General features: G+C 39.5%; 1 pseudogene; it reads right to left on the bottom strand.

Moving 5' to 3' along the window:
• The window catches only part of LOC119624779 (uncharacterized), a 44,253-nt pseudogene extending 25,688 nt beyond the window's left edge, over positions 1–18,565 (bottom strand).
• Between the last annotated feature and the right edge of the window lie 8,979 nt (positions 18,566–27,544).

Raw genomic sequence — 27,544 nt, 5'->3', positions numbered from 1 at the left:
GTGCTGGTTTATTTATTTGTTTTTGAGATAGTTTCACTCTGTCGCCAGGCTGGAGTGCAGTGGTGCGATCTTGGCTCACTGAACCTCCACCTCCCGGGTTCAGGTGATTCTCTTGCCTCAGCCTCCAGAGTAGCTGCGACTATAGGGCTGCACAACCACGTCCAGCTAATTTTTGTATTTTTAGTAGAGATGGAGGTTTCACCATGTTGGCCAGGTTGGTCTTGATCTCTTGACCTCATGATCCGCCTGCCTGAGACTCCCAAAAGTGCTGGGATTACAGGCATGAGCCACCACTCCCGGCCAGTGCTGGTTTATTATTCTGAGACTGTGTCTTTATAGTGTACGATGGAGCAAATGAATTATTAGTTTTTTTGATGTTAAAAAAATGAGATTTTCAGAGTGTAAGAAGATGTAAAGTGGATGACATTAAATAAGAATCTTATAGAGCTAATTTTGAATTGAAAATTTTACTATAAACTCATGACTTATTTTTTCTTAAAATATACATTTTCTAGTTTTTTTCCATTAAAAGAAATAAAAAGGAGACATGACCAACTCAGCCAAAATGAGTACCCCTAGGATGCACATTTGTGCTGAAAGAACTAAGGTGTCTTGGGGAATGGCAGAGTACAGGCCTACGGTAGAACTGAATCAGCTGTGATTTACATTTGACCACAGACCAGGCAGCCCTCTTGCCGTCCCTGCTACTGAGTCACATTATCTTCCTACACCCCTACTGAGCCCAGTCCCCCAAGCTCTGCAGTCAGGTAATATATTGCCACAATTTCTGTCTATCTCATAATAAAATCAATGACAACTTGGGAGAGTAAAACTTCAAGTCCTCCCTCTGCCGGAAGAAGCTGCACACACATTGAAGACTGCCTTCAAGATGGAATCCTCTCAGAAACCCAAGTGCGAGGGAAGCTGGAGGGAGGAATCCTGTGTCTCTGGCTTACTCTCCCTGACTTCTCACCTCAGCTGGTCCCTGGGCCCAGGGGGAAGTTGGGCAGATGCATTTGAGGGGCTCATGCCTCTCCCTGTTTTTGTTTCTTCTTCCAACCATTTCTTGGGACCAGAAAGGAGCAGGCTTTTCTTTTATTTCCCCTAAATCAGATCTTCCTTTTACCTTAGAGCAACAAGTTTAGGGCTTCTCCCTCTCAGGTGGAAAGAATATCTTCCCTGAACTACAGAACAGAAGGAGCATGGGTCTCCCAGCTCTGTGGTAAACCTGCCAAAGGAGGAGAGAAAGGGATTGGGAAACGCTTTCCCTCTCGGCAATGCCTGGCTCTCAAGCCTCTTGTCCTGTAAAATCCTGTGAACATCAGATGCTGAATATTCCTCATTCTTTGTCATTAACGGCTGCTGTAATAAATACTAATCTCCTAGACACGTGGAGGCTTTAGGCTGACCAATGTAAAAGGGCATGAAGAGAGAAAGGCGAAAAGGAAAACTCATAAATGATTTGCAAAATGTCATTCTAATTACACTTATTTTTCTGATTTTACACATATTTTTATAAAATATAGATGAGTTTTAGAAACTATATATATTTATACATAGTATAAATTCTAAGAAGATATTTTAATTATTATTCATTTTAATTTTAACTTACCGCCTATTCTATTTTTCGTGTGTGTCTGTGTATGTGTGTATTTAAGATATGGCTCAGGTGACTCAACCAAGGGATGGTAATCAGTATTTATGACAAAATCAGCCTGCACAAATTTGCATTTTTATCTGTTATTCAAAAGTAAAAGATATCCATTTTCCCAAACACAGGCCTAAGCAGTGAGAATGAACAAACATGACTTGATTATGTCGGTGTCCAATCATGGGATAAGTATAGGTTTGTTAAAAAGAGAGAATTTGAAAATGCTTCAAGTAACATGTTAGGCAGAAGCAGGAAATGAATTGGGCCAAGCATGAGACATTAATTGATGCAGTTGAAGCTTAGCACTACAGCCAAGGCACATGTTAGAGGGAAAACCTGAGCAAGAGCCAGTAGTTCAACTCCAAAACCAGAGATGAAAACTTAATTCATATTAAAACAAAGAGTCTTGGCTCTCCCAGTCCACTTTCAGAAACATTCATGCATGATTTCTTATAATACAATTTTCCTCCAGTCTGCTGTAAGGTCCATGGCACGAGAATTGAGCCAAAACTGGGCCCTATGGACTGAAAAGGATTACTTCCCTATCACAGGGGACATTCTCCAATAGTCTCTACTCAATGGCTTTGAAGCAGCTTAGTTTCATTATTTTTCATTTATGTTTCTTTCTAGAGCATCTTCTTAGTGCTCTGAATCAGATTATCAGCAGTTTGCTATTTTATCCACTAATGATGCTCCTTAATTTTGGATTCTATTGAATTTAATTTTTCTGTGTGCTAAATTTGCTTAAATGACAGGAGTGCTCACCGCATGGTTAAAAAACAGGCACACACACACACAAAATTTGCTTTCTAAGGTAGAACAACTTTCATATAAATACAAGATTTACAAGTAACCTGACATTAAATGAGATTTTAGCCTTAGTGTAACCCTAAGCTTATAAATAGGTTGGGTTCCAAACAATTGTCAGTCAGTAGAGTTTTTTTTAATTTGTTTATTTTAGTTTTTAAAAAATAAAGCATAATGCCACAGAAAGAAAGTTATAGGTACTGGGTACCTTCCTAGACAGGCAGCCAAAAGTTCATGTATAGAATGTTAGACCTGAAAGCTCTTTAAAAAGCTAAATTAGTCTTCTCTTCTCACTTATTAAAAGAAGCCAATGAGCCAATCTACAATACAATGAAATATAATGGGTTGGCCAAGGTCACACAGCAAGTTGTGGGTTCAACTGGGGCTGGGGTCAGGGTTCTGACCCCTGGCATGCAGGGCTTTTTATTGTGGCTGCTGTCTCTCAGCATGTTCGTAACTCATGAAGTTGTTAAAAACCATTAAAAAGCCTAACCAAAGTTTTTGTCATGAGCCTGACTTTCTCAAGACAGGCAAGGCTACATAGAGGTCACAGATTAACCCGGGAAATTCCAGTGCCCTACCACAATAAAAGCATGTTTCTTCCTCTTGCTAGACATCCTGTGAGGGTCAGTAGGGATCCTGCTCTCTGTGGTCCTTTGGGAACCCAGACGCAAGGAGAGTCCAGCATCTGGTTGTTGCAGTATCAGGAACTTGTGGCCTTTTGGCTGTTGCGGCAATAGCCATTTTACAGTGAAACACGGCAGAAGATACGTGGCATGAAAAGAACAATAAACACATTTTAAAAATGCTTTTTGAAGGCTAGGGCTTGAATAAAAGCTGGTTATCTTGAGGAGGAGGTACTCATATGTGGACGGTGAAGGAGCTCTGAAGGAGATGTCGGAGTGCTTCCAAAGGAGGATATGGCGGGCTGGGCCTGGATCTTTTCCTAGATGAAGAGTCACAGCAGCACGATGCTGTGTTTATCAGACTTCATTAGGTGTGTTTTCACTCACAAGGAGAAAGGGAACATTCAGTAGACGTGTTCACACATATGTTTTAATTTTACAGTCTCATTAGGCAGGTAAGAGAGCTGTTATCATTTCAACTTTATGGAGGGTGGGGGAAGCACAAAGAAATTTCAACTAAAAATACTCATTGAACAGTTGTCAAGCTGTGCGGATGGGGCTGTGGACAGGACAAGGGTGCTCGCCCTCCTGTGCATCTGTGGACATAGGCTTGGGAGGCAGAACAAGCATTAGAATCCAAGTTTCTTACTTTCTGGTCAACAGCTCTCAGTTTTGCACTGTAGCTGAAACTAATATATTGTTTCCGCTATAGGGCAAATGCCATGTATGATCCTAACAAAGGAATCTTTCATCTTTGAATGTAGATAAAGTCCAGCATTCCTCAATCTTACATCTGAGGCTTTTAGTTTGGCTGAGCTGAGGCCAGGTTTCTATCCATGTAAATATCATCCCCATTCTTCTCCCATACCTCATCATCTCTTCTCCCTTCCCAGTATCTACATGAATCTGGATACACAGGAGAATTTCTGTAATTGGTGAAGGTGAGAGGGGTTTTAGGTGACAGTGGTAGAATATGGAGGAGACATTATGGCAACTGTTTCCCTTCAAATTCCACAGATTGGATTTGAGATAGCATGATTATAGGTATTTGAAACTGATTTTCATAAGAAACACGGCATTATTATTCTGGGCAAGGTATATGGGATAGGAGTTAACAAAATTACTGGGGAGAGACTTGGTGAAACCCAGTAGCAGTGTGGTAGGATTAGGAAAGCATGATGTTTGCCAGCTTTGCACAGGGCCCTGTGGACTCTGCCGTGTTAAGGCATGGATGGTTTAGGAATATTCAGCAACTGCCCTTCTGGCATGGGCAGTGGCATTTTCATCATGTGCAGTGTTGGAAACAAGGTTTTTCCAAGTGTCTTTATGCATCAGAGATGGGGACATTAAAGTGAGAAGATGGAGAAACAACAGGAAGATGCCATCGTCTGTCTTGCCTGTGGGACCATGGATCCCATTTGTGGAACCTATTTAAGCAAGCTCTCAAAGAAATAAATGGAGGCTGTTTCAGTGGCAGGGAAGTGATTATGAGGACTTGTTAATGAGTATGTGGGAGTTATGGAGCCAGCAGACATTAGAATTACATGCTCTTAATAGCATGTAGACTCTCCTCTGGGGGGAAAAAAAAACAGCCAAATAAAACCCATCTTAATCCTTAAATCAGTACCCTTCTAACAAAGGGATTGTTCTCTTTATGATAAAAATAGTTCCTGTACTATAGAATAAAATGCTTGAGATAGTTTCAGACAATGCTTCTCTCTCAAAAACATGTAGGAAACAATTTCAGAGCAATTTCTGAAATGCTTCTGCAGAAGGTTGTGTTTGTGAGAGAGTAGGGTTCATGCAAATCAACTCCAACTTGTTTTGGGAACCCAGAAGGGTATTAAGGGAACATTCCACATGTTCTCATTCTGGATTTATTCTTCAGTGCTTAATAATTAAAGATGATAGGCTTCCTTTGTTCTTTGCCTAATGCGTTAAACGTGACCATGGCACTGCACAGCACTGCACAGCATGGAGGTAAAATATTCAGTCAGATTGATGTGTGTTCTTGACACATTCTCTCACTACCATGGGTACTCACAGAGGTATGTCTTTTCGTCGGTGAGAAAAACAGGCAGCAAAAAGGCTGTATTTCCCTTTTATGCAAACTGTTACTGCAACGCTCCTTAATTTACATGTAGAAATTGAATATTTTATAGTAAACACCTACAACATAAGCCTCATAAATTATTGCACAAGGCTATTACCCTGTAACTCAAAAAGAATCATTTATTTTGTTGTTCAGGAAGTATGAATTAAAATAGTTTTGCTACCAGAAGTGATAGAATTTTTCCTAATGGACTCACTGTTACCCAAAATGGCTTCAACATTTTTCAGCTTCCTATCTTTCCAGTTACTTTCATGCAGACCATAATATCTTTAAAATAGCCAATCAGTTTTCTAGTGATAGAGATCTTTCAAACTTGCACACACAGCTAAGAGACTGCAGAGTTAGGTTGTTCTACTGGTGTGATTGGAATCTAAACCAAGTGACTTTGTAGAAAGGATGATGAGAAATCATCTCATTTCATGTGTGCTATCGTCTACTTTTTCAATTCAAATTTAGAGAATATCTATATTTTCTTATTTTAACTCGCTTTTTTCAGATGATAAAAGTGATACATGCTTTTTGGTTAAATGTTGAATTGTGAAAAGCTTGGTGTTATTATATTTTTCTAAATATAATTGTTTTTCCTGGCGTTATTAGAAGCTTCAAAAAATAAAAAGTTTATTTTCTGTATTTCTTTTCTGGCCACTATTATTATTATACTTTATGCCATTTTAAGATTATTACTGAAAATAATTTTATTGTATAGGGAAGAGAGGTGCTAATAGTGGTCCACACTGGGCCACTAGGAAAAAGTGCTGCTTCTACCTGAGTCTGAGTTTTGATGCTATTCCTAAATCTGTGAATGTAAACTAGCTATTTAATCTTCATAAATCTTCATTTCTTATTCATAAAATGGGGTAATAACGATATCTGTGTCATGAGGTTGTAAAGTACCTAACAAAAGATTTATGTAGTCTTTCCATGTATATTAATTTCCTTCCTTCTTCTAAAACAAAGGTTCTGTGAAGTTGTGATAGAAACCCATCCTTCACTGAAGCAGTCTAACAATGATGTTTGGCAGAAGTTCCAAATCCCTCCTACTGTTCTTACCATATGGCATTGAGGATTCTCTATACATCAAGCCCAAGACCATGGGGACTGTGTAATTTTCTTAGGCAGGTAAACTCTGCAGCCATCTCCCTGGACTAACATTCTGTTGACTTCAGTAGCTGTATGACTTTCCATAAGCCACTCAATCTTTTTGTGCCTCTGTTTCCTCATCTGGAAATGAGTATTTTAATAAAACCTACTTACAGGTTGTTGCAGAAATTAAATAAGTTAAGATATATACAATGCTTATAACAGTGCTTCAGAGCACATACAGTAAGTTCAATAAATGTTAGTTGCTATTATCAATCTAATGAATTTGTATTTAAAATTCCTAATTATTGCAGTAACAATATGAGTGACTTTTAATGTATGCATGTTTTAGAGTATGCAAATATTTTCAGATAATTTATCTGTCTCATCTAAGGCCCCTCCAGACTCTGTGAAATAGTCATTGCCATTCCTCTTTTACAGATATGGAAACTGAAGTTCAGAAAGTTTAAGTACTCTACTTCCCCCAGTGGCCAATAAAAAGCAAACGATGGAAGCTGCAAGTTGGTTCAGATTTTTCTGATTTCAAATTCGACATACTCTTCTTGGTGCCACAAATGCAACCAAAATTTTGATTGGCTTTTGGTATAGCAGATTGTGTATGAAAATCTCAAAACTCATTACTGAGAAAGAATGTTTTAAAAAGCCAGATGAAGGATTTTCCTGTTGGCAATTTCTGTCAGTGTAGGAACAAGTGCTTCTTTCCTAGAAGAAAGGCAGCTGTAGATAGCCTCACCAGAGTGGCAGGTCCAGAGTGACAGTTCTTTCTTTGTCTAGTGGCAGTGAAAAGACCGGTTTGAGATATCAGATATGTAAAAGGTTCAAGAGACAAGTTTCAGTATGGTGCTGGGAGATTTTCATGTACTTTAACAGAGCAAGCTAATCAAACTCATGGAATTAAACATCATTATTCATGGCATTTACATATTGTGGGGAAGAAGAAGAGAGGAAAAATAGAGTTCAGAGGGGTTACCATAGGGAACAGCAGCTTTCAAATGAGATGGATACTTAGCCGGACTGCCTGATTTTAAATAGGGCACCGAAAATAGGTTGGATTCTCAGATAAGACAAAGAGTTAAACTAGACACAAAAAGAGCTCACCATAAATGCCAGGTTGGTCTTTATTGAAATTATGAACTTGTGTTTATTAAAACACATTACTAAGAGTATAAAAAGACAAACCATGGAGTGTGAGAAGACATTTGTAAGAATTTGCAAACAAGGTATTCATTTATGTTCTTTCTTTGTTACTATAAAGATCAGTAAGAAAAAGGCAGAGAATCCTTTCCCCATTGTTTGTTTTTGTCAGGTTTGTCAAAGATCAGGTGGTTGTAGATGTGTGGCATTATTTCTGAAGCCTCTGTTCTTTCCATTGGTCTATATATAATTTTTGGTACCAGTACCATGCTGTTTTGGTTCTGTGGCTTTGTAGTATAGTTTGAAGTCAGGTAGCATGATGCCTCCAGCTTTGTTCTTTTTGCATAGAATTGTCTTGGCTATATGAATTCTCTATTTAATAAATGGTGTTGGGAAAACTGGCTAGCCATATGCAGAAAACTAAAACTGGACCCCTTCCTTACACCTTATACAAAAATTAACTCAAGATGGATTAAAGACTTAAATGTAAGACCAAAACCATAAAAACCCTAGAAGAAACATAGGCAATACTATTCAGGACATAGGCATGGGCAAACACTTCACGACTAAAACACCAAAAACAATGGCAACAAAAGCCAAAATAGACAAAAGGGATCTAATTAAACTAAAGAGCTTCTGCAAAGCAAAAGAAATTATCACCAGAGTGAACAGGCAGCCTACAGAATGGGAGAATATTTTTGCAATCTACCCATCTGACAGAGGGCTAATATCCAGAATCTACAAAGAACTTAAACAAATTTATAAGAAAATAAAACAACTCAGTCAAAAAGTAGGCAAAGGATATGAACAGGCACTTCTCAAAAGAAGACATTTATGCAGCCAATAGACATATGAAAAAAAGCTCATCATCACTGGCCACTAGAGAACTACAAATCAAAGCCACAATGAGATACCACCTCGTGCTAGTTAGAATGGTAATCATTAAAAAGTCAGGAAGCAACAGATGCTGGAGAGGATGTGGAGAAATAGGAATGCTTTTACACTGTTGGTGGAAGTGTAAATTAGTTCAACTATTGTGGAAGACAGTGTGGTGATTCCTCAAGGATCAAGAACCAGAAATACCATTTGACCCAGCAATCCCATTACTGGGTGTATACCCAGATGATTATAAATCATTCTACTATAAAGACACATGCACATGTATGTTTATTGCAGCACTGTTCACAATAGCAAAGACTTGGAACCAACCCAAATACCCATCAATGATAGACTGGATAAAGAAAATGTGGCACATATACACTGTGGAATATCATGTAGCCATAAAAAGGATGAGTTCATGTTCTTTGCAGGGACATGGATGAAGCTGGAAAACATAATTCTCAGTAAACTAACACAGAAACAGAAAACTAAACACCACATTGTTGTGATTCAGTTAGGATGGTGGAGAAATATTAAAAAGAAACATTAAGAAAAATTATAGGAAATAGTCACAAACATTTTAGAAAGCCTAAAGATTACATAGCTTGTAATAATTGAACAGGCTGAAGGCAGCCAGTTCTTACCTTAGAACGTTAAGTCATAAGGTAAATACTAAGGACAATAGAGGCTTCCCCAGTTAAGTTTGTTTACCCGACCTCCATTAACTAACCTTTGAGCCAGATAGCCCTCTCAGGAGGAGGTTGACCAAAGATATTGCCCCCTAATAGTATTTACTTTAAACTGCTGTACCTGAGCTTCAATAATTCCTAGAACGCTCTTAACCATGTTAATAATCCACAACTGTGTTGACTCAGAACTTCTGTTATTAATTGCATACAAATAAATGCCTGGAGTGCAAGCTGCTCAATGCCAGACGCAATGACAAGCCTCTGTTGGTGTGTAGGTGGTAAGACACTCAGCTGGACTGGCAAAACAGAGTATTTGTGTGTCAGTGTACGTTTTATTCATTCTTTGTTTAGGTCAAGGTCTGCAGGCAGACCCCCTGCAGCTAATGGCTCTTGTGAACAGCAATACCTCACCGTATGTTCTCACTCATAAGTGGGAGAGTTGAACAATGAGAACACATGGACACAGGGAGGGGAACATCATACATCGGGGCCTGTTGGGGTGTGGGGGGCTAGGGGAGGGAGAGCATTAGGAGAAATACCTAATATAGATGACAAGTTGATGGGTGCAGCCAACCACTATGGCACGTGTATACCTATATAACAAACCTGCACATTCTGCATATGTACCCCAGAACTTAAAGTATAATAATAATAAATATTTAGAAAAAAACAAAAAAGAAAAAGGCAGAGAACCCAACAGGAAAGTAGGCAAAAGACATAAACAGGTATTTAATAAAATAGGACTTCTGAAATTCTAGCAAGCAATGGGAAAGGCGATAAACTGTTATCAGTTGTCAGGCAAATGTAAACTGTAACGTAATACTACTAGGCGCTGACCACATGGCTGCACTGTTGATGAGAGCTTAAATCGGTACAAATACCTTGAAAAATTCTTTGGTAGTACCAATGAATTTGTCATATCTTATGACCTAGCAATTGCACTCTGAGAGAGATCCTACTCTTCAGAGAAATATGTATATTAATGACACCAAAAACGTATATGAATATCCACAGTTAGCAATATTTATAATAACCTCAGACTGAAAACATCTCAAATGCCCATGAATAGCAGATTGGATAAATGAATTGTGTTATACTCTTACAATGGGATACTATGAATAGCAGATTGGATAAATGAATTGTGTTATACTCTTACAATGGAATACTATGAATAGCAGATTGGATAAATGAATTGTGTTATACTCTTACAATGGAATACTAAATAGAAATGAGAATAAATGAACATACACAACAAAGTGATTCTTATGTACATAATACTGTGCTTAAAGAGACAGACATATAAAAGCACACATGGCAAAATTCCACAGAGTTCAATGCAGGCAAAATTAACCTATGATGATAGAAGTGAGGACAATGGTTAACTTTCCTGGAGAGTAAGGACTAGAAGGAGACTCAAGGTCTACCAGGATGCTGGTAATGGTTTCTTTCCTGACCTGATGTTAGTTACAATGGGAAATTCACTTAGTGAAAAATTATCAGGCTGTTCACTTAGAAGGTGTGCACATTTCTGTTGTATGTTGTACTTCACTGTAGAATTCAAAAACGGATTGGGTTGCCGAGAATCTTATATGTCAAGAAATATCTTTTCATTTCCCCCTAAATAACAAACGGATTTCATCTGCTTCACTGTAGAGGAGTTCCAAAAGAAGCTAAATGCAGAAAGCACATTTTATTTAAAAAGGAAAAGGAGATCAAGACCTTTGGCAGTAAGAGCTCCTGTGGAGGCTAGGTGCGATGGCTCACACCTCTAATCCCAGTACTTTGGGAGGCTCAGGAGGGTGGATCATGAGGTCAGGAGTTTAAGACCAACCTGGCCAAGTTGGTGAAACCCCGTCTCTACTAAAAATACAAAAAAAATAGCCAGGTGTGGTGGTGGGCGCCTATAATCTCAGCTACTCAGGAGGCTGAGGCAGAGACTTGCTTGAACCCAGGAGTCAGAGGATACAGTGAACCAAGATCGCACCACTGCACTCCAGCCTGGGTGACAGAGAGATGGAGTCTCAAAAAAAAAAAAAAAAGAAAAAGAGAGAGAAAAAAAAGTTTCTGTGGAACAGAAGGACAGTGGCCAGTTTGGACATGGGCCCAAGGCAGCTCTGGATTTATGGAAACTACAGATTTTTTGAGTCCTCAAAGCCAGCTGAAAGGATCAGGAGAGTTGACTCTGGCAGCCTTAGCCATTTCTCAGCTCAACACTCAGCAACTGTCACTCGGCTTCCACCAGGAAGGTTCTGGCCAGATTTGTTCCATTTCCCAAAGAGTGGCATGGCTGTCCTGGCATCCTCCTCTTCATGTCTGGATGGTCTGAGAGACACTGTTCAAATCGGGTTCTGCTGATCTTTCCAGACTAGTAACTCCGAGTTGAACACATGTTGTACAGTGTTACCCATGGTTCAAGCGAGAAACCCTCACTCATGAGGGAAATGCAGTGGGAGCTACTTAGGGCAGTCACTGTTGTGACACAGAGGGCATTTCTGTGTTCAGCTGCTTCCTGGTTCTTGGTCTTCTGCTTCACCCCCTCGTTATATTTAAGCTATTTTTAAAAATCTTAAAAAAGACCCCTGGTCTTCTGCTTCACCCCCTCATTATATTTAAGCTATTTTAAAAATCATTCTGCTAAAACGATGATTTTAATCATGTCACAGTCATTTAGTGGGGACTTTTTGAGCATTTGGGACAACACTGTACTCTTTTTTCCTGTGACAAGGATAGCTCTGCATGGGCTACATCACAGTCCCCCGCTGCCACCGTGATGCAGGAAAGGAAAGCTTGTGAGGACACGGGAGGGATATGAAAAGTGGTGGCTCAGTTACTGTGTGTGACCCCAGTGAGGACCACTGATAGCACCTCTCTTACCTATACAATAAAATTATTTCCAGTAATAATTATAAAATGGCATAAATAATAACAACAGAGGCCAGAAAAAAAATACAGACAATAAACACTTTATTTTATTGAAACTTCTAATGATACCAGGAAAAACAATTCTATTTAGAAAAATATAATAACACCAAAATGTTGCAAACAATCCAATTTATACTACCATTAAAAATATTACATTTTATTTTCTTGGATGACTAATAATTAAAAACAAATACATTTCAAATTTAAAGATATTACTTAGATTAAGTAAAATGTTTTATGCATAAACTAAAACTTGTAAAATGTATTAATTTTGTAAAACAACAAGCTTGTGTCTAGCACACTATTTTAAATTTTAGATGTACATAAAAACTCTAAGTGGTCATATAGAATGGCGGAATTGAAATAGCTCAAATTCTATTTCTTTGTTGTCATAATTACTGTTCTATCATTTTTCATTTAGAGTATATTTTAATGAAGGAAGATGTGGTTCTGCAAGAGTTAGAGAAATACACTGCACCTGAAGTTATATGAAACCTTCCTGTTATAAACAGACTTTTCAAAAGAACTTGTGTGGTTGAGTCTGCCTGTCTTGGTGATTGACTATACAATGGCAATTCTGTAAATTAACTTCCTTGCTGAATAGGTTTATTAAAAGATAAGTAATAGAAAAATTCTAACTTGAAGCATACAAGGATAGTATTAAAATCCAACAAATCAACAAAAAACCCAAAGCAATCTGATTTAAAAATGGGTAAAAGACTTGCATAGATATTTCTACAAAGAAGATGTACAAATGGTCAATAAGCACATGAAAAGATGCCCAGCATCAGTAATCATTAGGGAAATGCAAAGAAAATCACAAGGAGATACCATGTCACATCTATTAGGATGGCTATCAAAAATCAGAAAATAACAAGTGTTGGCAGGATGTGGAGTGATTGGAAGGAACCCTTGTGTACCCTTGGTGGGAATCTAAAATTGTGCAGACACTATGGAAAAAACCAGCATGATGGTTCCTCAAATGACACAAAAAAAGAATTATCATATGGCCAGCAATTCCACTTTTGGGTATGTACCAAAAAGAATTGAAAGCCATATATTAGAGAGATAATTACATACCTATGTTCATAAAAGTATTATTCACAATAGCCTAAAGGAAGAAACAACCCAAGTGTTCATCCACAAATGAATGAATAAACAGAATGTAGTATACACATCAATGAAACATTATTCAGTCTTCAAAAGGAAGGAAATTCTGACACATGCTGTACCATGGGTGAACTTTGAGGACTCTGTGATTAATGAAATAGTCCAGCAACAAAAAGATAAATATTGTATATTTTCACTTACATAAGTTGCCCACAGCAGTCAGAATCAAAGAGACAGAAGGTAGAATGATGGTTGCCAGCGCCTGAGGGAGGGAAGAATGAGGAGTTGTCGCTTTGTAGATACAGAGTTTCAGTTTTGTAAAATGAATGAAAAAAGTTCTGGAGAAGGATGATGGTGATGGTTGCACAAAAATGTGGATGCACTTCCTGGCACTGAAATGTATACTTAAAAATGGTTAAGATGGTAAATTTTATGTTACATGTATTTTACTACAATTAAAAAAAAAAAAAACTCAACAGAAAGCATAGCAATGATCTAGAATTTAGACCTAAAAAGATGTTATATAGAAGACTGTTTTGTCACTGACATTGTTTAGAACAGTTGGGGCAAGGTGATAATAAAGAGCAAACTGGCTCTCAGTTGGATTTTAAAATTTAAAATTTCCTACAGCTCTAGCCCTAGGGCTGGGTGTCTCTCTGCCCAGTAAGGCTTACAACCATCAGGCCTGTAATCTCTGGGAGGGAGTATAAGAACAGAGCCTCATCAGAAAGAAAATAATTTTGCTATTACCTTGTCATGAACATCAGCCATGTCCCAAAGGATGCTGTGAACTTTTACTCCATGGAGTCGTTTTCCAGCTCCCAGGCATTCTGCCATTTCTCACCATCATCTCTGGGTGGTTCTGTCCTTGTTCACTTCCCCTAAGTGGCAGCTGCATTCATTTTGGCTGCTGGAGAGAATTTTGTCCCTTAGAGTTGGTGATGCTTCTTCTGCCCCTTTCTTATGACATAATCTCTGTGGGAGTTCAGAACATGTCACTCCAAAGTATACCACTTTGGCATACTGATTGTTTTAAACGAACTGAAATTAAACATGAACCAATGCAGGAAAATGTTGTTACGCCCTGTATTAGTCCATTCTCATGCTGCCATAAAGAACTTCACAAGAGTGGGTAATTTATAAAGGAAAGAGACTGAATAGACTCACAGTTCTTCAAGGCTGAGGTGGCCTCAGAAAACTTAGAATCATGCCAGAAGGGAGCAAACAGATCCTTCTTCATATGATGGCAGGAAGGAGAAGTGCCAAGCAAAGGTAAAAAAGCCCCTTATAAAACCATCAGATCTCGTGAGAACTCACTCATTATCGTTAGAACTGCAGCATGGGGGTAACTGCCTCCACAATTCAACTACCTCCCACTGAGTCCCTCCCACAACACATTGGGATTATGGGAACTCTAATTCAAGATGAGATTTGGATGGGGACACAAAGCCAAACCATATCATTCTGCTCCTTACCCCTCCCAAATCCCATGTCCTCACATTTCAAAACACAATCATGCCTTCCCAACAGTCCCCCAAAATCTGAAGTCATTCCAATATTAACCCAAAAGTTCAAATCCAAAGTTTTATCTGAGACAAGGGAAGTCTCTTCCACCTATGAGCCTATAAAATCAAAAGCAACTTAATTACTTCCTAGATACAATGGACATACAGGCATTGGGTAAATACACCCATTCCAAACGGAAGAAATTGGCCAAAACAAAGCGGCTACAGGCCCCATGCACATCTGAAATCCAATAGGGCAGTCATTAAACCCTTAAGTTCCAAAATGATCTACTTTGACTCCATGTCTCACATCCATGTCACACTGATGCAAGAGATAGGCTCCCACAACCTTGGGCAGCTCCTCCTTGTGGCTTATCAGGGTATAGCCCCACTCTAGACTGTTTCCACAACTGGTGTTGAGAGTCTGTGGCTTTTCCAGGTGCACAGTGCAAGCTGTAAGTGGATCTACCATTCTGGGGTCTGGAGGATGGTGTCCCTCTTTTCACAGCTCCACTAGGCAGTGCCCCAGTGGGGACTTTGTGTGGGGCTCTGACTCCACATTTCCCTTTCACACTGCCCTAGCAGAAGTTCTCCATGAGGGCTCCACCCCTGCAGCAGGCATCTGCCTGGACATCCAGGTGTTTCCATACATCCTCTGAAATCTAGGCAGAGGTTCCCAAAACTCAATTCTTGTCTTCTCTGCACCTGCTTGCCCAACACCATGTAGAAGCTGCAAGGACTTGAGGCTTGCATCCTCTGAAGTCATGGCCTGAGCTGTACCTTGGCCCCTTTCAGTCATGGCTAGGGCAGCTGGGGTGCAGGGCACTAAGTCCCTAGGCTGCACACAGCAGGGGGGCCCTGGGCCCGGCCCACTTTTTTCTCCTAGGTGGAGACATTTTCCCTGTTATCTTGATGCTTACCATTTGTCTCCTTGTTACTTATGCAAATTTCTGTAGCTGACTTGAATTTCTCCCCAGAAATTGGGGCTTTCTTTTCCATCTCATAGTCAGGCTGCAAATTTTTCAAATTTTTATGTTCTGCTTCCTCTTGAAGGCTTTACTGTTGAGAAATTTCTTCCACAAGATACCCTAAATCCTTTCTCTCAAGTTCAAAGTTCCACAGATCTCTAGGGGAGGGTCAAAATGCCACCAGTGTTTTTGGTAAAGCATAACAAGGGTCACCTTTGCTTCAGTTCCCAACAAGTTCTTCATCTCCATCTGAGACCACCTCAGTCTGGACTTCATTGTCCATATCACTATCAACATTTTGATCAAAACTATTCAAGAAGTCTCTAGAAAGTTCCAAACTTTCTTATATCTTTCTGTATTCTGAACTCTCTAAGTCTCTAGGAAGTTTGAAACTTTCCCACATTTTCCTGTCTTCTTCTGAGCCCTCCAAACTGTTCCAACCTCTGCCTGTTACCCAGTTACAAAGTGGCTTCCACATTTTCAGTTGTCTTTATAATGGCAACCTACTTGGTACCAATTTGCTGTATTCTTACGCCACTATGAAGAACTGCCCAAGACTGGGTAACATGTAAAGGAAAGAGATTTAATAGACTCACAGTTCTGCATGGCTGAAGAGGCCTCAGAAAACTTACAATTGTGCCAGAAGGGGAAGTAAACATGACTTTCCTCACATGATGGCAGGAAGGAGGAGTGCCAAGCAAATGGGGAAATGCCCCTTTAAAAACCACCAGGTCTCATGAAAACTCACTCACTATCATGAGAACAGCATGGGGGTAACTGCCTTTATGATTCAATTACCTCTCACCAGGTCCCTCCCATGGCACATGGGGATTGTGGAAACTATAATTAAAGATGAGATATGGATGGGGACATAGCCAAACCATATCACCTCCTGTCAACTGCCTGAAGTATTTAATATAAATTTCCCCTTTTTAAAGGAAATTTACATTTATAAAGAAATTTTCAGAGTAAAGATATTGTACCAGGAAGAGAGCTATTCCAAGACAATTCTCATTACCTGGGAGACTCTTGGCATAAAAGGACTAGGGTCTCTCCCTCTCCTTCCCATACTTTGTCTCCACACCCATCCCCCCAAACAAGCCCCAAACCCATATTCCTTTCTGTAACTCAGGATACTATGTAAGTCTCAATCATCTGGCTCCTTCCTGGAGTCTCATATTTTTGCTGGACTTCTGCCTGTATGTATGTCATTAATATTTTCCCTAGTTAATCTGTCTATGTCGATTTAATTTTTAGATGAGCTAGAGAATCCAGAAGAGTAGAAGGAAGCACTTTTATATTCCTCACTTTCTTTGTATGTTTGTGCTTACAAGGACTGTCTCTCTTCACTCAGGCTTAAAAAGGCATCCACCTACACAGAGAAGTAGGGGGCAGCATGGAGAAGGAGCAAAAATTAAGGAACTAGGAGGAAAAGAAAGTTGTGCCATAACTGGATTTTAGGCTTTTATCCATGGTTAGGACAGGTGGGAACACATCCAAGACCTTGCACTGTTAAAAAGTAGGTCAGCATGAAAGTCCTGGCAGGGCCAGGCTTGCAGAGACCTGCAGGAGGCAGAAAGAGCTGTTTTGCCTTCCATGCGCAGCAGGGGGCCGAGTGTTCTGCCAGATTTCTGCGTCCTCTTTGGACAGGACCAAAAAGAGTACAGCCAGCAATTGTGTATCATCTGGGCTTTGTAGTGAAACTACAAGTAGAGGAGAAAACTATTTCCCCAGGGCGAGCTGTCCAAACATGGCACCTCCATAACCTGCCTGCCTGCTCTTCCAAAGAGCATGAAACCTAAAGCTCTGACAGGACTACCCTGACAGTCTTTGTACTACTGAACTTTGTCCCCTTGAGCTTCTCTGCATTTCTGATTTTGTCTTGATTTCATCCTTTTTTGCTAATGACCCAAATATATTCTCTTTCATGTCCATCCATGCCTTGGCATTTGGACCTTGGCTTCTACCATGACAATCATATGTATTTGTCATCTCACCTTGCCACAGGCACCTCCAGGTAAACACTCCATGCACTTTGGCCCAGAATGGAATGTCTCTACTCACACTCACTCTCCAGAGATGCAACAGTGAAAACTGGACACCTTTCTTGTCTTCTCTGCCCAGAATTAAATCTACATTATTGGAAAGGTCTACACATTAATTCACTACAAAGGGTATTGAATGTGACCTTATACTGATTGCTGGTGCTTATTTCTTACAGCTCTCTAGACGTGTTGAGCTGGTCTCAGGATTTGCCTTGGATCTCCTCTTTCTCCTTCTCCTTGCTTCTTGCACTTTCTACACTGTTCCTTTTTCTTCTTTCAGTTTTTTTCTTTTTTTTTTTTCAGACAAGGTCTCACTCTGTCACCAAGGCTGGAATGCAGTGGCATGATCATAGCTCACTACAAGCTCCAACTCCTAGGTTCAAGTGAGTCTCGCACCTCAGCCTCTTCAGTAGCTGGTACCACAGGTGTGCACCACCATGCCCAGTTAATTAAAAAAAATTTTGTTTGAGTAGAGATGGGGTCCCACTATGTTGCCCAAGATGGTTTCAAACTCCTGGACTCAAGTGATCATCCCACTTTGGCCTCCCAAAGTGCTGGGATTACAGGCATGAACCACCATGTTCAGCCCCTTCTGATTTCCACACTCACCTTTATGTCCCTTATTTCTTGTTGCAGGCTTTATCTGGTGGGAATGCCATTTTTGCTCAGGGCCCTATTCATTGCAGAGAATTCTTGGTCTTTGATTATATACTTACTTGAAGTAAAGTTTTAAGTACTAGGTTTTTATAATAAATTTCTGTGTAAGGCTCTGCAGAATATTGGCTATTCTACCATCTCTGGCTGCAATCTGAATTCCTTGGTGTTTGGCATAGTGAATGATCTCCAGGTGGTCATCTTTCTCTGTGAACTGTAGGGACCTTGCAAAGCCACTTCGGTGGGAAGAGTCACCTGCTACTTGGAGCAGAAGCTGGAAACCACTGTCCTTATGGGCAGGCCCATGACTCTGCCAGAGTCCAGGTGTGGGTCTCTTCCAATGATACCAGCTCACAAGCATTGCTGCATGGTCACTTCTAGGACCACGTGTACTTCCACTTGTAGAACACTTGTGTTCTAAATTATTATATGTGAAACCCTGGTCCTAAGAGATGTTCTGAAAATAAAATTGGTCCCAAGACAAAAGAAAGTTTAGAAGACCTGAAAACCAAATTTCCATCAAGATTTGCAATATACATTAACACATTAAAAGCTCTGAGGAAACTTAAGGTAATAAATCTGCTTGAATTTGTTTAGCCTAGTATCTCTCACACTTTGTTGATCATAGATTATCTGTTTTCTTCATGCAACACCTATTAACTTCCTGCAGAAGTTAGGTCATTCAGAACATTCTTTGAGAAAGGCTATGTTACCTTGTTATTACATTTATGTTATAGACAGATCAACAGATCTCTGCCAAGTAGTACAGCAGAGGTCAGGTCAGGATTCTGTGACCCTCTTCTCACTCCCCTGGGACTAAGACATAAGGCTTGGGGTCTAAGAATGGCTAACAAAAAGGAAAAAGAAGATTAAGGCGCACACACACACATTATGATAATTCAAGTAAAACGAATCCCATTGTTTATGACATTTTATGAGTGTCAAAGTGAATGAGACATTTTATTCTCATTCACTTTTCCTGCCAGCAGCTGCAGGTCAGGTCTTATGACTTTGTTCTAATTTCTTCTCTGGGATCCAGACAAGTCATTCTCATCACAAAGGGAATATAGCAAAAGGCTGCTGGAAATTCTGTGAGTGATTTGCCAGTCACAACAGACATCACTTCAGGTCATATTTCATTGATCAAAGCGTATCACATGGCCACACCCATTTCTGGTATTGATTTTGTATTCGTCTGCTTTGCAACAAGCTGTGGTAACAAGAAATCTTCCAAATCTCACTCACGTTGCACAGTGGTTACCATATGCTGTCTGCTGTGCACCTTTTCCATACCTCATCTTACTATTGCGCTACATACTGAAGGAGCAGCCATTTCCATGGCCTTCTCATGGCAGACATACCATTCTCATGGAAGTGGGAAAAGAGTGAGATGGTTGGGAGAAACTCTTGGTGCCTCTTGGCCAAAGTACCTGAGTTGACCAAGCCTAACAACAATAGGGAAGGGTTGTTCTGCCTCCCCAGTGAGGGAGCACTGCTAGTTATATGACAATACATAGGTGGAGATGCACAATCTTCTTACAAGCCAGAGGGAGACAGTAATTAGTTGGAAGCAATTTCACTTAAAAGTAGCAGAATATCCAATTAATAATGCCTCAAACTGGTAGGGGTTTATTTTTCTCATAAAGTATAAAAGAAAGTCTGGAGGCAAATGGTCACTAGTGTTAGTTTGTTAGTTGTAGTTTCTCAACAATGCCATCAAGACTCATTCTTTTATTCCCACTCTTTCTTTTTATTTACTTTTTCTTAAGATAATGTCCCATCTTGTCACCCAGATGGAGTGCAGTAGAACAATCATAGCTCACTGCAGCTTCAGCCTCTAGGTTCAGGCGATCTTCCCACATCAACCTCGGGAGTAGCTGGGACTACAGGCAGACACCACTGTGCTTGGGTAATTTTGCATTTTTTGTAAAGACAGGGTTTTGCTATGTTGCCCAGTCTGGTCTCAAACTCTTGGGCTCAAGTGATCCGCCTGCCTCAGCCTCCCAAAGTGCTGGGATTACAGGTGTGAGCCACTGCACCTGCCTCCTTCCCTGCATCCAGTCTTGATTACACTATCCTCAATGTGTTAGTCACTAATATCTATGCACATTGCCTATATATTGCAAGAAGGCTACACACCTCTAAGAATCACATGCATATCAAAGAGAGGAAGAAAGAGAAGAGATAGTGCCATTTCATTAATTTATTTTATCAAAAATTCAAGCACCTTTCTACAAGCCTTCCCATGCCCCACACTGAAGACATTTACTTTCATCTCATTGTGTGGCACATGGTTCCCCTGCATTGCAAGAGAGGTTAGAAAGGAGGGTAAGAAATATTCTAGTGAAGACAGGCCAAGGAGAATGGAGCCTGAACGTCAGTTGGGTTATCCACCAATATTGTCTTTCACAGAAAATTATTAACAAGAGTAGATGTTTGAATTTGAGCTTCCTTTTTCATTGTTTACAGCTAGGGACAAAAGGCAAATTTATATCTTCTGTTGGTTTAATTGATTAACTTTTCATTTGTTTTGCACATAATTTCTTTAGTAATGCTGTTAAATCCATCAAACAATACAGTTCCATAGAATTTATGTAGGTATATTTTGCTATTAAGATTGTTGTTGCTACATATGTAATTTACATCTTCCCTAAGAGAGAAAAATGATATCCAGTTATGAAATTCCTTTGCTTGATAGACTTTAGGAGAAACAGAAAACAGTTCTTATCATCTGATTTGCTTATATTTGTAAATGCTTTGTAATTCTTTCAAAAGGACTCTTTTGTGCAACTAAAACAGAAATAATTGTGTTGCCCAAGGTGATACATAGATGTCAGGACTCATTTCCAATGGCAGAAACACATTCTTGTTTCTTGAGAGGGATGTGATATAAATGTCTCTCCCCTGTTAAAACTGTGAACTGCTAATAGGAGTCTGACTGATTTGTGATAGTAGAATATTTTAGAAAAGTCTAATGAAGAAAATGTATTTTTTTTACAACTTGGTCTTGATTTTCTATGAATCCAGAAAGGAGATAGTATGAATTTTGAAGGCATAGAAGGTAGGGATGTTCTCCACCTTCTCCTGGTGCCATCTCCCCACTCTTGAAATCATAAAAGCCACTGCCTATGGTTGATCATTAAGACTGGAAGGACCTTGACTGTATTCAGAGGAAGAGCTACTGTACATCTGGGAGGAGGTCAGTCAAGGGGAGTGTACTAGTTTCCTCGGGCTGCTATGACAAGGGACTACAGGCCAGGTAGCTTCAACAACAGGAATTTAGCTCCTCACAGCTCCAGAGGCTGGAAGTTCAAGAGTCAGTGGGTTGGTTTTTTCACATGGTCTTCCTTCTGTGCATGCCTGTCTATGCTCCAGTCTCTTCTTCTTATAAGGACACTAGTCACATTGGATTAGGGCCCACCCATATAATCTCATTTTACCTTCATGACCTCTTTAAAGGCACTGTCTCCAAATACAGCCATACTCTGAGGTATTGGGGTTAGCATTCGAACATTTGCATTTTGAAGGGACACAATTCAGTTCATAACAAAGAGGTATACATCAGTACATATAAGGAGGTGTTCATTTATCCAATCACTGATATCCTATATCCAAAATGTTACTTACTTCTGTGTCACTACTGCCCAGTGAGTTTCCTTTTTCTGCTGTTGCTTTCGGGTCTGTTCCTTCTTCACCTTTGCTGACAAACATGCATCATAGATAGTGGTAGCAGTGTCTGTTAACCCAAAATCTCTCTCTCTCTCCCCTTCTCTCTCTCTTTCACTCTCTTTCTCACATACACACATGCACATGCACACACTGCTTTTACTGACTTGTACATCTCTATTCTGACTGTTGGCATCTCTATTCTGACTGTTGGTACCCAAGACCAGGGAGAACCTCCTGTCAGTCTCCTATCAGCTGCATTTACTAGCTGAGTTCTAATTACCCAGTCTGGCCAATGTCAGTTATTTAAATCAAGAGAAGAAGAGTTATACAATTTCACAATAAACCTGCCATTTGCAATTTTGTTGATGTATGTATTTATTTTTATGATTGCATACTCAAAAGTAAGCAAACCACATCTAATTTAATTTTCTTAGTATCAACATTTTTTGAACTTGGATAGAAAATTCCTACTTTGCTATTTTACTTCATCAACAAAAAAGGCTAGCATGAAACCAAATGAGTAGAACTCTGTGATTTTTAAATATAACAAAATCTATATCTACTTCTCTAAGGAACAGGAAATCCAAGTGCTTGAAGCAGCCATTGGACACATATCGACTCGCAGTTCATGATAGTCATTTCTGTGCTTCGCCACCATCATATTGGTTTGTGTACCTTTACTGGAGTGAAAATTATGTTACCAGAAAGCTCTCTAGTAGAAGAAGTTCAAATTCTGTTTTGTTTGACAGAGGTGTCCTTGAGACTCTCCATGCTTGGTTTATTTATATAGAGAGATGGAAGAGTCTGGAAGGTAGCAATCGCAAATCTTAAGGACAGCAGCCGGTTTCACTCTGCTCACATAACTGTTGTCTCCCCCTGAGGAGTGGGATCACCCAGAGAGCTGTGAGACTCACCGGCTGTTCTCAGGCAGAAGCAAAAAACCCCTCTGCATCAGAAAATTCAACTGCTTCCTGATTCTGATTCCAAACTGGCATTCTAAACTGTTTATTTTTGCACGCAGCAGCAGGCATTGTAGCTCTTGAGCCTGCTTGCTGGTCACTTAGCAGCATCTCGGAGCAGCGGGATGCAGATACACGTCAGGTGGACGTGGCAACCTTGAGAGCAATGTGAACAGAGACAGGTTTTGGCTTGTTCTTTAACTGGTCTTTTATTTGTCTGCTTCGATCATCACTGCTGCTGTAACTTGAATAGGTCATTCCATTAAATGTGAGCTCGGCCAGTGCCTGGAAAAAGCTGATAGATTTATGTGAACTTGAAATGCTACTTTTACAGTCAAATATATGGGGCTCTGAAGTGCAGGCACATCAAGCTGTGAAGAGCTGTAATGACCCAAAGGTCTTACTAACCATCGAAGCAAAACTACCAGAGGCAGCCCTTTATTTTATCAATCTCTGATGTACTGCCAGTGTTTTGAGAGACAGGGAAGAGTTGACTATAATTTCACGGCCAGGCTTAAGACGTTTAGAGTGTTATTTTAAGGAATGGGTTCCCAGGCTGGGGAGAGAAGAGCTAGAGTAGATTGTGTGACGGTTTGCCCACTGTCTAGCTGGAGAACTTGTCATGGGTGAAAGGGAGTGGGGTTTTGAATTGACCCTACAGGTAGATGAGCAAACATACTCTTCCCTGAGGGAGCTGGTCACCTATTAACAACAACAACAACAACAACAACAACAACAGCAACAACAGAAAGATAGTCAAGTTTGAGGATTTTAAGTATTGAAACCTACACATTTCTAAAGAGTTTATGTAATAAAGCACAGGTATATACTTGAGCATTAGAATTAGTTCTATGACAAGGCAAAAACCCCAAAATCATTAGGTAAAGTGGCTTTGATTTTTGACTCTAGGAAGCATACAAATTCATCTGTTGATTTTTTTCCTGGAAGAAAATATTTCAAAAAATTTTAACAGGTCTATTCTGAAAAGGATCAGCATATGGGAAAAATATTCTTAACCATAATTTTACCAAAAAAAAAAATACCGCTAAAGCAATGACGTTTGGCTGTACATTTGTATCTACTCTCTGTATAGGAAGAGAACATAATATTAAATTAAGTCATAATAAAGGGAGTCTGGGAGAGGTGTGTTAGCATAGAACAAACATTTTGCTTTCTTATAAGTTTATTTAAATGCAGGGCAAGAACTTAAAAATGCTAATAATAACACAACTTCTGAATCTTTGAATGGATTCTGAGTTTTAATCACTTCACAATCGTTGTCTAACAATAACAGTGAATTTTTTTCACAGCACATGATTGATTGCAGTGAGAGCGAACAGTTTTGATACTAGTCATGAGGAAAGAAGAGTTGGCATTTGGCTACGAACATTGGTAGGGTGGGCTTGTACTTGCCCAGAAAGCAGCAGGACAGGCATAGCAGGGGCGCCATAGATTGAGCAAACCGACTGATCTTTCAAGAGGAGTTTAATAATGTCAAGCTGTCATTCCACTGATTGGTTTACCCACCAAAGCGTAGTCTGTATCTTACTACAGGAGAGTATGACATTAGTCATACAAGAGAGTATGACATTTTAAAAGTAAGCTACATTGATTTATATTCTTTCCTTAAAAAAACATCATTAAGACTTTGGTATTCTAGGTTTTAAAAATGGCCTCCCAGGATTAGCTGACTGCCAATTCTAAGTACACCTTTAGAAAGCTCAAGTCTACCAGCTAAATCTTTGTAAAGACCTGCCAAATAAAATTGTTTTAGTTTCAGCATAATTGGTGCTAATCAACTTCTTTGGAAAAGAGCTTTCCAGAAAATTTAACTACTCCTAGGTACAACTACCAGAGTAAGGAATTAAGTATCTAACTAAATAAGTAAACAAAAATTATCACACAAGGCAACTGATAATATTTTTACTTGCTGTAACAAGGGAATGTTAATTCAATTATTTTAGTCATTATGCCTTTTTCTTTTTTAACCTTAAAAGCTTATTTTATTTATTTATGTTTTTGAGATGGAGTCTCACTCTTTTTCCAGGCAGGAGTGCAGTGGTGCGATCTCAGCTCACTGCCTCCTCCACCTCCCGGGTTCAAGAGATTCTCCTGCCTCAGCCTCCTGAGTAGCTAGGACCATAGGTGCGCACCACCATGCCCACCTAATTTCTGTATTTTTAGTAGAGACGGGGTTTCACTATGTTTTTAAGCTTACAGGTTGTTTAAAATTAGGTTTGAATAACTCACTCAAATTGAACAAATGACTTTTTCACAGAATGGTGGCTGAAGCCCTGAAGCACGGTCCCTTTGCAGTGACTGGGTGTCACTCGAATGGAACTATGAAGTCAGAGAATAAATAAATGGGAAACATCCTGAGGCTTATGCCTGTGTCTGCAGCTTTCCTTCCCCTTCCCTCATCTTCAAGGCTGATTTCTTCTTTCCTGCTTTAAATCCCATTCCTTCTACTTGCTATGAGTTCTTGCTCTATCAGTTACTCACTCACTTCTTTATTTACAGTGCCTTATCTCTCCTGGCTCTTTCTGCACAGTCCAGAAACACAACAGATTTCTTGTAACACAAAAAACTCCCTTCCTTAATTCTGTGCCTGCTCATGTCTCTCCTTCCTTTCATAGCTAAGCTGTAAGAAAACACTGTCTAATGAGGCTTTCCTTCCCCACCTCACCCCTGCCATATGTCTCTGTGGCCAGGCTTTCCCCTCCCTTCTTCCTTGAATCAACTCTGGAAAACATTGCCAGGGACTCACTTCCTAACACCCAAGCCCAAGCACCGCTTTTTAAAACTCTCATTTTACCCAATCTCTTGGGAGCATTTTGCAGATAATTTTCTTGAAACTCTTTTCACTCTTGGTTTCTAAGAAACCAATTATTCCTGCCTTCTTTTTTTCTGGTTGCTCTTTCTCTGCCTTCTCTAATGGCTGTTTTCCTTTAAAGAGTAATCTGCACTCCCCGTGGTTCCCTCTCTGGCCCTGCTGACTTCTCACCTGCAATATCTCTGTGGTGGATTTTGCTGTGGTCTTTATAGTGATGACTCTATAACCTCCTTAGCTCTAGCAAGGCATATGCATCTGCTTAGCAGATACTTCCAGTTGGATGCTCCCCAGAGATGCAAGTTTGTAGTCCACATTGAACCATTTTGCCTTGCCTCTCAAGCTGCAACTCTGCCTAGGCTTCCTGCCTTGTTCTGTGGTCAGCATTTAATGCAGTCTCTTCAGTGAGAAACCCAATGAGTCCCTTGCCTTTATTTACAACACCTGAAAAGCAAGCACATGATTGCAGTAAGATACTGAGAGCTTTGAAGTGGAACTTTGGCAACATAAGCCTTCATATCATGAAAGCTGATTTCACTTTTTAAGCTGTCATACCTTGGTGAGAGGCTTGCTTGGCTCACATTAGAAGGAAGAGAGTGTGATTTGGAAACAGGACCATTTCCTGGAGCTGTCTGTTTCATGAGCATCCCCAGGTTATGTGTACATGGATTAATGGAAATGGGAGACTTGGCAGTCTGGAAACATGGTCTTGAGCTTAAAGTATCTGATATTTGCCAAGACTTTGAATTGTGTTGAATTGAAAATAAGATGTTTTAAAAAAAATATAGCCATAATAAAAATAATCATCCCTGGCCAGCCATGGTGGCTCACGCCTATAATCCCAGCAGTTTGGGAGGCTGAGGCGGGCGGATCACCTGAGGTCAGGAGTTCAAGACCAGCCTGGCCAACATAGCAAAACACTGTCTCTACTGAAAATACAAAAATTGCCTGGGTGTAGTGACATGCACCTGTAATCCCAACTTCTTGGGAGGCTGAGGCAGGAGAATTGCTTGAACCTGGGAGGCGGAGGTTGCAGTGAGTCAAGATCATGCCACTGAACTCCTGCCTGGGCAACAGAGCAAAATTCTGTCTCAAAAAAAAAAAAAAAAAAAAAAAAAAAAAAAAAAAAAAAAAAATCATCCCTTGGTTATGCATGATATTTACAAATTATTAAGTGTCTCAATCCAGGAAGAAGATAATGAAAAAAGGAACATGATGTTAAATGTGCTAAAAAAAAAAAAAAAAATTGCCTTGAAATACCCTATTTTCAAAATTACTGATATATGATTGAATTTTCCTTGCTAATAGTGTTAATAACATGACAATATTTTTTCAAAAGTGTTATTGAGAACAAATAACTGCCATAAAATACAGCGTTTAACAACTAGAATCAACTTTCATGAGAAAATGAACTTGGTCCCTTTTGTCCATGCGAGGAGTAACTCCTGGAATTACGCACCCGCTGAATAAAAAGGTAGTTGTCAAGGTAAGACTCCAATTATATCTTCATATTCAAATGATTAATTTTGTAAATGCATGTTTGTTATATTCCCTCAGATGTTGCTTATGAAAAGCAGTAAAGAATCTTAAGAAACAGAAACTATAGAGTTATTTTGAATTTGAAGAGGGACTGCAATTCATTTATTTCCATGCCCTGGTTGTATCATGGTCTTCGATGTATAAGTAAAATATCTAAATATTGCATTAATTTAATAGTTTAGATTACATGAAATTAGTAGGACTTAATTTTCATTTAATAAAATGAAAACCATTTAACATGTATAATTTATTGTCATATTGAAAACACATCTTTTGCTTCCAAACTTGCTGATGATTATTTAAGCCTAGGACTATAAAACTAACAAGTATAAAACAGCACAAT

The sequence above is a fragment of the Chlorocebus sabaeus genome, chromosome 8 (assembly GCF_047675955.1).
Source record: "Chlorocebus sabaeus isolate Y175 chromosome 8, mChlSab1.0.hap1, whole genome shotgun sequence".
NCBI lineage: Eukaryota > Metazoa > Chordata > Mammalia > Primates > Cercopithecidae > Chlorocebus > Chlorocebus sabaeus.
This window is presented reverse-complemented; position numbering and strand designations above follow the sequence as displayed.